Raw genomic sequence first — 13,057 nt, 5'->3', positions numbered from 1 at the left:
CCCTCAAAATGATGGGATTCTTCAATGTTGACACAAATAGATAATCTTAATCTTGAGTCTTAAAAATACTCTATTTAGAAAATCCTCAATGTCTTCCTCTGTCATGTTATGCCAGCTGTCTGTACTACTCTACATGTGATGTAGGTCAATATGGTTCCTTTGTTCAGTCACAATCATGACTGAACAAGAAGAAATAAATAAGAACACAAGCAATTTCACACTGAGCCAGATCTTTCAGCTGCTCAGGCTAGTCTGCTACTTTTGAAAAGTATATTAAGGAACATGCTATAGGAAAACGGTTATTCCTAAGAGGCTTAAGGATAAAATATAAATATACCTAGTCTCTTTTGCAATTCATTATGAGTCAGTGACTCATGAGATAATTTAAACATTTCTTGAAACCATTTAAATTTAATACTCCATTCATTTATTCATTCATCCCTTCATTCAGTGATATTCATGGAATATCTACTAGATGTGGCATACTCTGCTTATGCATAAAGGTCACAGTCCTTATTCAGATTTCACTAGTTTTTACATATACTCCTGTGTGTGTGTGTGTGTGTGTGTTTTACAGTTCTATGCAGTTTTATCACATGTATACCTTTGTATAACTACTGCCACAATCAAGATACTGAGCTGTTCCATCACCATTAAGATCTCTCTCCTGCTATCCTTCATGTCACATTCATACTATATCCCTCCCCCATACCCCAATTCTGACTTCAGGCAACCACTAGCTTGTTCTTTGTCTATCATTACCTCATTTTGAGACTACTACATAGAATTTTGAAAATACTACCTAAACTCATACAGCATGTAACTTGTGAGTTTTTTTTTTCATTCAACATAACACACTTGAGATCCATCTAAGTTGTTTAATGCTTTCATACTTTGTTCCTTTTTACTTCTGGGTAGCATTCCATTGTGTGGTTGTAGCACACTTTGTTTAAACAGCTAGCATGGAAGGATGCTTCTGTCATTTCCAGTTCGTAGACTCTTACAAATGAAGCTGCTATGAAAACTGATGTATAGGGAACCCTGGGTGGCGCAGCAGTTTGGCGCCTGTATTTGGCCCAGGGCGCGATCCTGGAGACCCGGGATCGAATCCCACGTCGGGCTCCCGGTGCATGGAGCCTGCTTCTCCCTCTGCCTGTGTCTCTGCCTCTTTCTCTCTCTCTCTCTCTCTGTGACTATCATAAATAAATAAAAATTAAAAAAAAAGAAAACTGATGTATAGGTTTTTGAGTAGACATATGTTTTGATTTCTTGGGGATAAACATCTGCTGGATCTAGGTTTAGTTTTAGAAGAAACTATCAAAGTATTCTCCAAAGTGGCTGCTATTTTACTTTCCCACCAGCAATGTATGAGAGATCTGGTTTCTCTGCATCCCCGCTGGCATTTAGTATTGTCACGGTTCTTTATTTTAGCTCTTCTAAAAAGTGTGTTATAATATCTCATGGTGATTTTATTTTATTTTTTTTTTAATTTTTTTTTTATTTATTTATGATAGTCACAGAGAGAGAGAGAGGCAGAGACACAGGCAGAGGGAGAAGCAGGCTCCATGCACCGGAAGCCCGACGTGGGATTCGATCCCGGGTCTCCAGGATCGCGCCCTGGGCCAAAGGCAGGCGCCAAACCGCTGCGCCACCCAGGGATCCCCTCTCATGGTGATTTTAATTTGTATTTCCCCAATGGCTAATGATACTGAACATCTTTTCATGTGCTTATTTTCTTTGTTAAAATGTCTATTCATGTCTTTGCCCATTTTCTAACTGAAACATTTGTCTCACTGTTGAATTTTGAAATTCTTTATATATTCCAGATACGTATCTTTTATGAGATGTATGGTCCACAAGTATTTCTTCCAGGTCTGCCATTTCTTTGTTCATGTTAAAAAGTGCTTCTCAGAGGAAATGCTTTAAATTTTTTATCAAGTCCAATTTGTCATTTTTATTTTTATGGACCACGCTTTGGGGGTCATATATAAGCACTCTTCATCTAGCCCTGCTCTGTCCTGAAGATTTTCTCTTATATTTTCTTTTAAAAGTTCTATAGGTTTACTTTAGGAGGGGGAGTTGTTTCTTTTCTTATTATTTAAATTCAATGAATTAACATATATTATTAGTTACGGAAGTAGAGGTCAGTAATTCATCAGTCTTATATAATACCCAGTGCTCATTACATCCCTTGCCCTTCTTAATGCCCATCACCCAGTTACCCCATCCCCCCACCCACCTCCCCTCCAGCAACCCTCAGTTTGTTTCCCATGATTAAGAGTTTCTTATGGTTTGTATCCCTCTCTGATTTTGTCTTGTTTTATTTTTCCCAGGTTTGTTTCTTTTAGTAACCAGAATCATGCTGTATGTATTATTCTTTGATGTGCTTATTGGGGATGTTCTCAGTTTAGCACATTCCTTTTATCCTTTATATATTCCACAGAATTAGTGTCACTGTGTGGGTTGCTTCATTCTTCTGTTACAATTATGCCCACTTTTGTGCACAAACTAGAGCACAGGGGTTGGAATTTCATAGGGAAGAGTATCAGTTTGAGTCCTTGTCAATCCAAGGTAAAGGCGTGTTGACTTGGCAATGAGCAGATGGCAGGTAGTGCATGCTGACTCAGGGAGGAGGGCAACTGGACTGTGGATTTGGGACTCACAGGCTGATGACATTGTGTGTGACATGGGCATGACTGGTTTTGCTCCTGGTCATGAATTGCTTTAACTTTTGTTTTTCTGGGAAATTCTCTCTTTCTATGCTGAATGAAAGCCTTCCTGGATAGAGTATTCTTGGCTGCAGGCTTTTCGGGTTTTTTGTTTTGTTTTGCTTTGTTTTTCCTTTTAGCACTTTGAATATATCATGATGCTCCTTCAGGCCTGCAAAGTTTCTGCTGAAAAATCCACTGATAGCCTTATGGAGTTTCCCTTATATGTAACTGCTTTCCTTTCTCTTCTGCTTTTAAAATTCTCTCTCTTGGGCATCCTGGGTGGCTCAGTGCTGCCTTTGGCCCAGGGCGTGATCCTGGGGACCCTGGATCAAGTCCCACGTCAGGCTCCCTGCATGGAGCCTGCTTCTCCCTCTGCCTCTGTCTGTGCCTCTTTCTCTCTCTGTGGTTCTCATGAATAAATAAATAAAAATCTTTAAAAAAATAAAATTCTCTCTATCACTACTTTTGGCCATCTTATTTACTTTGTATAAAAATATGGAACATTTCACATGTCATCCTGATGCAGGGGCCATGCTAATCTTCTCTGTATTATTACAATTTTAGTATATGTGCTGCCGAAGCAAGCACTAGGTATACTTTTTATATTTAAATCTCTGATCTATGTTAACTTTTTTACAAGGTATGAAATTCATATCAAAATTCATTTTCTTTTATCTATGGATGTGTAATTACTATAACATCATTTGCTGAAAATACTCATGGCTATTAATGTCTGTAGTATATATAAAAAATATTACTCCTTTCATTTCTCATAGTGGTTATGTATTCTTTATCATTTCCATGTCTTTTTTAAAATAAATTTATTTTGTATTGGTGTTCAATTTACCAACATACAGAATAACACTCAGTGCTCATCCCGTCAAGTGCCCCCCTCAGTGCCCATCACCCATTCACCCCCACCCCCTACCCTCCTCCCCTTCAATTTTTCTGGGGATTTATCAATTCTTTGCCCCTCCCCCCCAAAACTGAACTCTGTTAAGTTTTTTCTAATTAATGTTTAATTTCTATTTTATTTCTTTTCTTATTTTTATTATTTCCTTCTGTCATCATTTTTTAAATTTAATATATTATTCTTTGCTACTCTCTTAAGATGGATACCTAGCTCAGACATTTTCTTTTTTAACATATAAAGCTATAGATTTCACTCTACTTAGAACTTCTTGTATATACCATAAATTTTGATAGGCCCTATTGTCATAGTCATTTCATTTAAAATATGTTCTATTTCCATTGCAATTTATTCCTTGAGCCATGAGGTAATTAGAAGTATATCACAGTTTCCAAATATTTGGGGATTTCCCAGTTTTTTGTTGTCTTTTATTGTTATTGACTTCTATACCTCATTTCCAATGATTTGAGAGAGCAAGACTTCCTGAATGCAATCCTTTGTACTTTACTCTTTGGCCCAGAACTCTCAGCAAATTTTCTATGGTACATAAGAACGATATATATTCTTTACTGTTTAGGCATATTAATTTTGTTAATTAAGCCATAAATTAAATTCTTTAACTTCATTTACTTTCTTTTCCATCTTTTGTGCAACTGTTGTCATATTTTCATTATACATATATTTTAAACCAAAAAACTATTACTGTTATTACTTTTAATATTTTTATCCTTTCTTGTATCATTCATTTCTTTTTGCATGTCTTTTCTTCTCATATGGGGTCATTTTCTTTCTGTTAACTTTCTTCAGTATTATTTTACCACTGATGTTAAATTATCTCAGTTTTATAGGTCTGAAAATATTTTTAATTTTTCTTTATTTTAAAAGATATTTTTGCTGAGTATAGCATTCTAAGTTGACAATTATTTTCTTTTTGCATTTAAAAATTATATCTGTTGTCTTATGACTTCTATAGTTTCTGTTGAAAAGTGAGCAAATGAATCTCATTGTTTGTCCTTTTAGTATGTACTACTACTCAGCCATCAAAAAAAAAATGAAATCTTGCCATTTGAAATGATGTGGGTAGAACTAAAGGATATTATGCTAAGTGAAATCAATCAATCAGAGAAAGACAATTATATGATCTCACTATGTGAGAATTTATGAAACAAAAAACGGGATCATAGGAGAAGAGAGGAAAAAATAAAACAAGACAGAATCAGAGAAGGAGACAAACCATAAGAGATTCTTCATCATAGGAAACAAACTGAAGTTTGCTGGGGGGGATGGGGGAAGGGGATGGGGTAAGTGGGTGATGGACATTAAGGAGGGCATGAGATGTAATGAGCACTGGGTATTATATAAGACTGACAATCACTGACTTCTACCTCTGAAACCAATATTATATGCTAATTAATTGAATTTAAATATAATTAAAAATTAAAAAATGAAAAACAAAATTATGTACCTTTTTCCCTCTAGCTACTTATAAGTATTTTTTTCTTTGTCTATAGTTGTTAAGTACTTTTGCTATAATGGACCTAGTTGTGGTTGTCTTTCTATTTTATCTTTCCTGGGGTTTGTAAAACATTTTGAATCTGTTGTTTGCTATCTTCTGTCACTTACAAGTCTTAGCCATTATCCCCTTGCTATTTTTTTCTGCCCCAATATCTTTTTCTTCTTCTAGAACTCTAATTTACATTAGAAAATTTTCATCAGGTCTTAAATGTCTCAAGTTATTTTCTATAGGAGGAGGGGCAAGATGGCGGAAGAGTAGGGTCCCCAAATCACCTGTCCCCAACAAATTACCTAGATAACCTTCAAATCATCCTGAAAATCTACGAATTCGGCCTGAGATTCAAAGAGAGACCAGCTGGAATGCTACAGTGAGAAGAGTCCGCGCTTCTATCAAGGTAGGAAGACGGGGAAAAAGAAATAAAGGAACAAAAGGCCTCCGAGGGGGAGGGGCCCCGCGAGGAGCCGGGCTGAGGCCGGGGCGAGTGTCCCCAGGACAGGAGAGCCCCGTCCCGGAGGAGCAGGAGCTGCACCAACCTTCCCGGGCGGAAAGGGGCTCGCAGGGAGCTGGGGCAGGACCCAGGAGGGCGGGGATGCCCTCGGGCTCCCGGGGACACTAACAGACACCTGCGAGCGCAGGGGAGTGCGCCGAGCTCCCTAAGGGCTGCAGCGCGCACCGGAGCAGCTCGGAGGGGCTCGGGAGCGGCTCCAGGGAGGGGGCTGCGGGGCGGGAGCGCGAATCCAACAACACAGGCCCCGGAGCACAGGGCGCCGGGACACAGCCCAGGATCCGGCCTCCCCCGGGACAGGCAGAGGCCGGGAGGGCCCAGGACAGCGAGGACGCTCCTGCCCCGAGCTGAGCAGATCAGCGGCCCCGCCCCGGAGCCTCCAGGCCCTGCAGACGGAGAACCGGAGAACCGAGAGCCCCGAGCCCCGTAGTTCCTGCGGAGGCTGAATCCAGGCTTCCAGAGTTACCATAGCAACTGCGGCTCTTCCTCCTGAGACCTCACGGGGTAAACAACCCCCGCTGAGCCCTGCAGCAGGCAGGGGCAGAGCAGCTCCCCCAAGTGCTAACACCTGAAAATCAGCGCAGCAGGCCCCTCCCCCAGAAGACCAGCTGGACGGACCAGTTCCAGGGGAAGTCAAGGGACTTAAAGTCTACAGAAATACTCCCCCGTGTTTTTTTTTTTTCTTTTTTTCTTTTTTCTTTTCTTTTTGATTTCTGATTGCTTCCCCCACCCCCTTTTTTTTTCACCTTTCTTTCTTTTTCTTTCCCTTTTTCTTCTCTTCTTTCCTTTTTCTTTTCCTTTTCTTTTTTCTTTTTCTCTTTTCTTTCCTTCTCTCTCTTTCTCTCCTTTTCCCAATACAACTTGTTTTTGGCCACTCTGCACTGAGCAAAATGACTTGAAGGAAAACCTCACCTCAAAAGAAAGAATCAGAAACAGCCCTTTCTCCCACAGAGCTACAAAATCTGGATTACAATTCAATGTCAGAAAGCCAATTCAGAAGCACCATTATACAGCTACTGGTGGCTCTAGAAAAAAGCATTAAGGCCTCACGAGACTTCATGACTGCAGAATTTAGATCCAATCAGGCAGAAATTAAAAATCAACTGAATGAGATGCAATCCAAACTAGAAGTCCTAACGACGAGGGTTAACGAGGTGGAAGAACGAGTGAGTGACATAGAAGACAAGTTAATGGCAAAGAGGGAAACTGAGGAAAAAAGAGACAAACAATTAAAGGACCATGAAGACAGATTAAGGGAATTAAATGACACCCTAAGGAAGAAAAACCTACGTTTAATTGGGGTTCCCGAGGGCGCCGAAAGGGACAGAGGGCCAGAATATGTATTTGAACAAATCCTAGCTGAAAACTTTCCCAATCTGGGAAGGGAAACAGGCATTCAGATCCAGGAAATAGAGAGATCCCCCCCTAAAATCAATAAAAACCGTTCAACACCTCGACATCTAATAGTGAAGCTTGCAAATTCCAAAGATAAAGAGAAGATCCTTAAAGCAGCAAGAGACAAGAAGTCCCTGACTTTCATGGGGAGGAATATTAGGGTACCAGCAGACCTCTCCACAGAGACGTGGCAGGCCAGAAAGGGCTGGCAGGATATATTCAGGGTCCTAAATGAGAAGAACATGCAACCAAGAATACTTTATCCAGCAAGGCTCTCATTCAAAATGGAAGGAGAGATAAAGAGCTTCCAAGACAGGCAGGAACTGAAAGAATATGTGACCTCCAAACCAGCTCTGCAAGAAATTTTAAGGGGGACTCTTAAAATTCCCCTTTAAGAAGAAGTTCAGTGGAACAATCCACAAAAACAAGGACTAAATAGATATCATGATGACACTAAACTCATATCTGTCAATAGTAACTCTGAACGTGAACGGGCTTAATGACCCCATCAAAAGGCGCAGGGTTTCAGACTGGATAAAAAAGCAGGACCCATCTATTTGCTGTCTACAAGAGACTCATTTTAGACAGAAGGACACCTACAACCTGAAAATAAAAGGTTGGAGAACCATTTACCATTCAAATGGTTCTCAAAAGAAAGCAGGGGTAGCCATCCTTATATCAGATAAACTAAAATTCACTCCGAAGACAGTAGTGAGAGACGAAGAGGGACACTATATCATACTTAAAGGATCTATCCAACAAGAGGACTTAACAATCCTCAATATATATGCCCCGAATGTGGGAGCTGCCAAATACTTAAACGAATTATTAACCAAAGTAAAGAAATACTTAGATAATAATACACTTATACTTGGTGACTTCAATCTAGCTCTCTCTACCCTCGATAGGTCTTCTAAACACAACATCTCCAAAGAAACGAGAGCTTTAAATGATACACTGGACCAGATAGATTTCACAGATATCTACAGAACTTTACATCCAAACTCAACTGAATACACATTCTTCTCAAGTGCACATGGAACTTTTTCCAGAATAGACCACATACTGGGTCACAAATCGGGTCTGAACCGATACCAAAAGATTGGGATCGTCCCCTGCATATTCTCAGACCATAACGCCTTGAAATTAGAACTCAATCACAAGAAGAAGTTTGGAAGGACCTCAAACACGTGGAGGTTAAGGACCATCCTGCTAAAAGATAAAAGGGTCAACCAGGAAATTAAGGAAGAATTAAAAAGATTCATGGAAACTAATGAGAATGAAGATACAACTGTTCAAAATCTTTGGGATGCAGCAAAAGCAGTCCTGAGGGGGAAATACATCACAATACAAGCATCCATTCAAAAACTGGAAAGAACTCAAATACAAAAGCTAACCTTACACATAAAGGAGCTAGAGAAGAAGCAGCAAATCGACCCGACGCCCAGCAGAAGAAGAGAGTTAATTAAAATTCGAGCAGAAATCAACGAAATTGAGACCAGAAGAACTGTGGAACAGATCAATAGAACCAGGAGTTGGTTCTTTGAAAGAATTAATAAGATAGATAAACCATTAGCCAACCTTATTAAAAAGAAGAGAGAGAAGACTCAAATTAATAAAATCATGAATGAGAAAGGAGAGATCACTACCAACACCAAGGAAATACAAACGATTTTAAAAACATATTATGAACAGCTCTACGCCAATAAATTAGGCAATCTAGAAGAAATGGACGCATTCCTGGAAAGCCACAAACTACCAAAACTGGAGCAGGAAGAAATAGAAAACCTGAACAGGCCAATAACCAGGGAGGAAATTGAAGAAGTCATCAAAAACCTCCCAAGACACAAGAGTCCAGGGCCAGATGGCTTCCCAGGGGAATTCTATCAAACGTTTAAAGAAGAAATCATACCTATTCTACTAAAGCTGTTTGGAAAGATAGAAAGAGATGGAGTACTTCCAAATTCATTCTATGAGGCCAGCATCACCTTAATTCCAAAACCAGACAAAGACCCCACCAAAAAGGAGAATTACAGACCAATATCCCTGATGAACATGGATGCAAAAATTCTCAACAAGATACTAGCCAATAGGATCCAACAACACATTAAGAAAATTATTCACCATGACCAAGTAGGATTTATCCCCGGGACACAAGGCTGGTTCAACACTCGTAAAACAATCAATGTGATTCATCATATCAGCAAGAGAAAAACCAAGAACCATATGATCCTCTCATTAGATGCAGAGAAAGCATTTGACAAAATACAGCATCCATTCCTGATCAAAACTCTTCAGAGTGTAGGGATAGAGGGAACTTTCCTCGATATCTTAAAAGCCATCTACGAAAAGCCCACAGCAAATATCATTCTCAATGGGGAAGCACTGGGAGCCTTTCCCCTAAGATCAGGAACCAGACAGGGATGTCCACTCTCACCACTGCTATTCAACATAGTATTGGAAGTCCTAGCCTCAGCAATCAGACAACAAAAAGACATTAAAGGCATTCAAATTGGCAAAGAAGAGGTCAAACTCTCCCTCTTCGCCGATGACATGATACTCTACATAGAAAACCCAAAAGCCTCCACCCCAAGATTGCTAGAACTCATACAGCAATTTGGTAGCGTGGCAGGATACAAAATCAATGCCCAGAAATCAATGGCATTCCTATACACTAACAATGAGACTGAAGAAAGAGAAATTAAGGAGTCAATCCCATTTACAATTGCACCCAAAAGCATAAGATACCTAGGAATAAACCTAACCAAAGAGGTATAGGATCTATACCCTAAAAACTATAGAACACTTCTGAAAGAAATTGAGGAAGACACAAAGAGATGGAAAAATATTCCATGCTCATGGATTGGCAGAATTAATATTGTGAAAATGTCAATGCTACCCAGGGCAATTTACACGTTCAATGCAATCCCTATCAAAATACCATGGACTTTCTTCAGACACTTAGAACAAATTATTTTAAGATTTGTGTGGAATCAGAAAAGACCCCGAATAGCCAGGGGAATTTTAAAAAAGAAAACCATAGCTGGGGGCATCACAATGCCAGATTTCAGGTTGTACTACAAAGCTGTGGTCATCAAGACAGTGTGGTACTGGCACAAAAACAGACACATAGACCAATGGAACAGAATAGAGAACCCAGAAATGGACCCTGAACTTTATGGTCAACTAATATTCGACAAAGGAGGAAAGACGATCCACTGGAAGAAAGACAGTCTCTTCAATAAATGGTGCTGGGAAAATTGGTCATCCACATGCAGAAGAACGAAACTAGACCACTCTCTTGCACCATACACAAAGATAAACTCAAAATGGATGAAAGATTTAAATGTGAGACAAGACTCCATCAAAATCCTAGAGGAGAACACAGGCAACACCCTTTTTGAACTTGGCCACAGTAACTTCTTGCAAGATACATCCACGAAAACAAAAGAAACAAAAGCAAAAATGAACTATTGGGACTTCATCAAGATAAGAAGCTTTTGCACAGCAAAGGATACAGTCAACAATACTCAAAGACAACCTACAGAATGGGAGAAGATATTTGCAAATAACATAGCAGATAAAGGGCTAGTTTCCAAAATCTATAAAGAACTTCTTAAACTCAACACCAAAGAAACAAACAATCCAATCATGAAATGGGCAAAAGACATGAAGAGAAATCTCACAGAGGAAGACATAGACATGGCCAACAAGCACACGAGAAAATGCTCTGCATCACTTGCCATCAGGGAAATACAAATCAAAACCACAATGAGATACCACCTCACACCAGTGAGAATGGGGAAAATTAATAAGGCAGGAAACAACAAATGTTGGAGAGGATGCGGAGAAAAGGGAACACTCTTACACTGTTGGTGGGAATGTGAACTGGTGCAGCCACTCTGGAAAACTGTGTGGAGGTTCCTCAAAGAATTAAAAATAGACCTGCCCTACGACCCAGCAATTGCACTGTTAGGGATTTACCCCGAAGATTCAGATGCAATGAAACGCCGGGGCACCTGCACCCCGATGTTTCTAGCAGCCATGTCCACAATAGCCAAACTGTGGAAGGAGCCTCGGTGCCCATCGAAAGATGAATGAATAAAGAAGATGTGGTCTATGTATACAATGGAATATTACTCAGCCATTAGAAACGACAAATACCCACCATTTGCTTCAACGTGGATGGAACTGGAGGGTATTATGCTGAGTGAAGTAAGTCAATCGGAGAAGGACAAACAGTGTATGTTCTCACTCATTTGGGGAATATGAATAATAGTGAAGGGGAATAGAAGGGAAGGGAGAAGAAATGTGTGGGAAATATCAGAAAGGGACACAGAACATAAAGACTTCTAACTCTGGGAAATGAACTAGGGGTGGTGGAAGGGGAGGAGGGCGGGGGGTGGGGGTGAATGGGTGATGGGCACGGAGGAGGGACACTTGACGGGATGAGCACTGGGTGTTATTCTGTATGTTGGTAAATTGAACACCAATAAAAATTAATTTATATATAAAAAAAAGTTATTTTCTATATTTTTCCAACACTTTTTCTCTCTGAGTTTCAATACGAATGTTTTCTACAATTTTTTAGTTATTTAATCCTCTCCCCTGATCATAAACTTATCTATTAATTTCCTAATTTCACCTGTATTTTTTGTTCTAAAATTTCCATTTATTATTATAAATTCTAGTTCTCAGAAGATACTCTGCATTTTAATATATATTTTATAAGATATTAATCATAGTTATCTTGGATCTTTGGGTGGCTCAGCGGTTTAGCGCCTGCCTTTGACCCAGGGCGCGATCCTGGAGTCCCGGGATCGAGTCCCACGTCAGGCTCCCGGCATGGAGCCTGCTTCTCCCTCTGCCTGTGTCTCTGCCTCTCTCTCTCTCTCTCTCTCTCTCTCTCTCTCTCTCTCTATCATAAATAAATAAATAAATCTTTAAAAAAATCATAGTTATCTTAAAGCCAATATTCAATACTCCAATATCTGGGTAATCTGTGAGTCTGTATTTATTAATGACTGCTTATTTCTTTGTTTAGCTAAGTTCATAATCATTTGTCCCTGTTTCTTGGCATAACTGATAATTTTTCACTGATTGCTGGATATCATGCATGACAACTTGTAGAGGCTTTTCATGATGCTATCTTCCTCCAGAGGAAGGAAGAAAATACCGATTTCCTCTTGTTCACAGTTAAATGTAGGCAAATGACTTTCTTTCACACAGGGAGTGAAGAGGCAAGATTTCAGGCTTTGTGTAATCTGGACTATTTCTGTTTGCTATATCACACAAGGTGTCTCAGCCCCACCCCGTCCCCACCCCTTGATAGGGCCTCAACTCCAATTTTTTCTTCCCTCTACTATGAGACTCCTGAAACTATTATTTGACTTTTTAATCTCTCACAAGTTATTTTATACTTGTTTTCTTGGCTGATGGCCCTGGGAATGTATGGATTAGTAGTTAGCAAATATCTTAAAAGAAAATCATGAGCAAAACATCACTCTTTATGGGGTATTTCTATTTCTATGTGAGTCTTGGATGACTTGGATGGCCTGACTTCTAATTTTTGTCTCTCCATTAGTGAGACTTCAGCAGGCTCTAGACTGCTCTCTACTCTGCCTGTATTCCTTTCACTGAGAACTTGGCAATTTTCCTGAATGGAAAAAAACAACTGAGTTATATTTAGAGCTCACTTCAACGGATTTTTCTTATCACTGGGATTGGGCCCTCAAATCCTTGTTGTTTTGGCTGTTGTCTAATGTCTTCAAATAGCTTTTTTTTCCTGGTATTTTGTCCATTTTTTATAGTTAAATGAATCTTATCAGTGGCCCAGCTCCAATAAAGTTAGAAAACATTCAGTGGTCTGCTTTCAGCTCAGTAATTCTTATCAGGAGGCCAAAACTTGTCTTCATAATGACCAGGTAGATCATTTCTAAAGGTTTTCAAACACAGATTCAGTTCCTAATGATAGACCTGGGACTCATGAAAACCACTGCTTGATAAATCTTGCTGTCAGG

The 13,057-nt window shown here is 39.6% G+C and overlaps 1 protein-coding gene and 1 pseudogene across 1 annotated transcript in view; both read right to left on the bottom strand.

Moving 5' to 3' along the window:
* PAPPA2 (pappalysin 2) overlaps positions 1-13,057 on the bottom strand; it is a 272,846-nt gene that overhangs the window by 160,791 nt on the left and 98,998 nt on the right. The window lies entirely within an intron of this gene.
* LOC129506106 (U6 spliceosomal RNA) lies at positions 3,201-3,299 on the bottom strand (annotated as a pseudogene).

This window comes from Nyctereutes procyonoides, unplaced genomic scaffold (assembly GCF_905146905.1).
Source record: "Nyctereutes procyonoides isolate TBG_1078 unplaced genomic scaffold, NYPRO_anot_genome, whole genome shotgun sequence".
NCBI classification, from domain to species: domain Eukaryota; kingdom Metazoa; phylum Chordata; class Mammalia; order Carnivora; family Canidae; genus Nyctereutes; species Nyctereutes procyonoides.
This window is presented reverse-complemented; position numbering and strand designations above follow the sequence as displayed.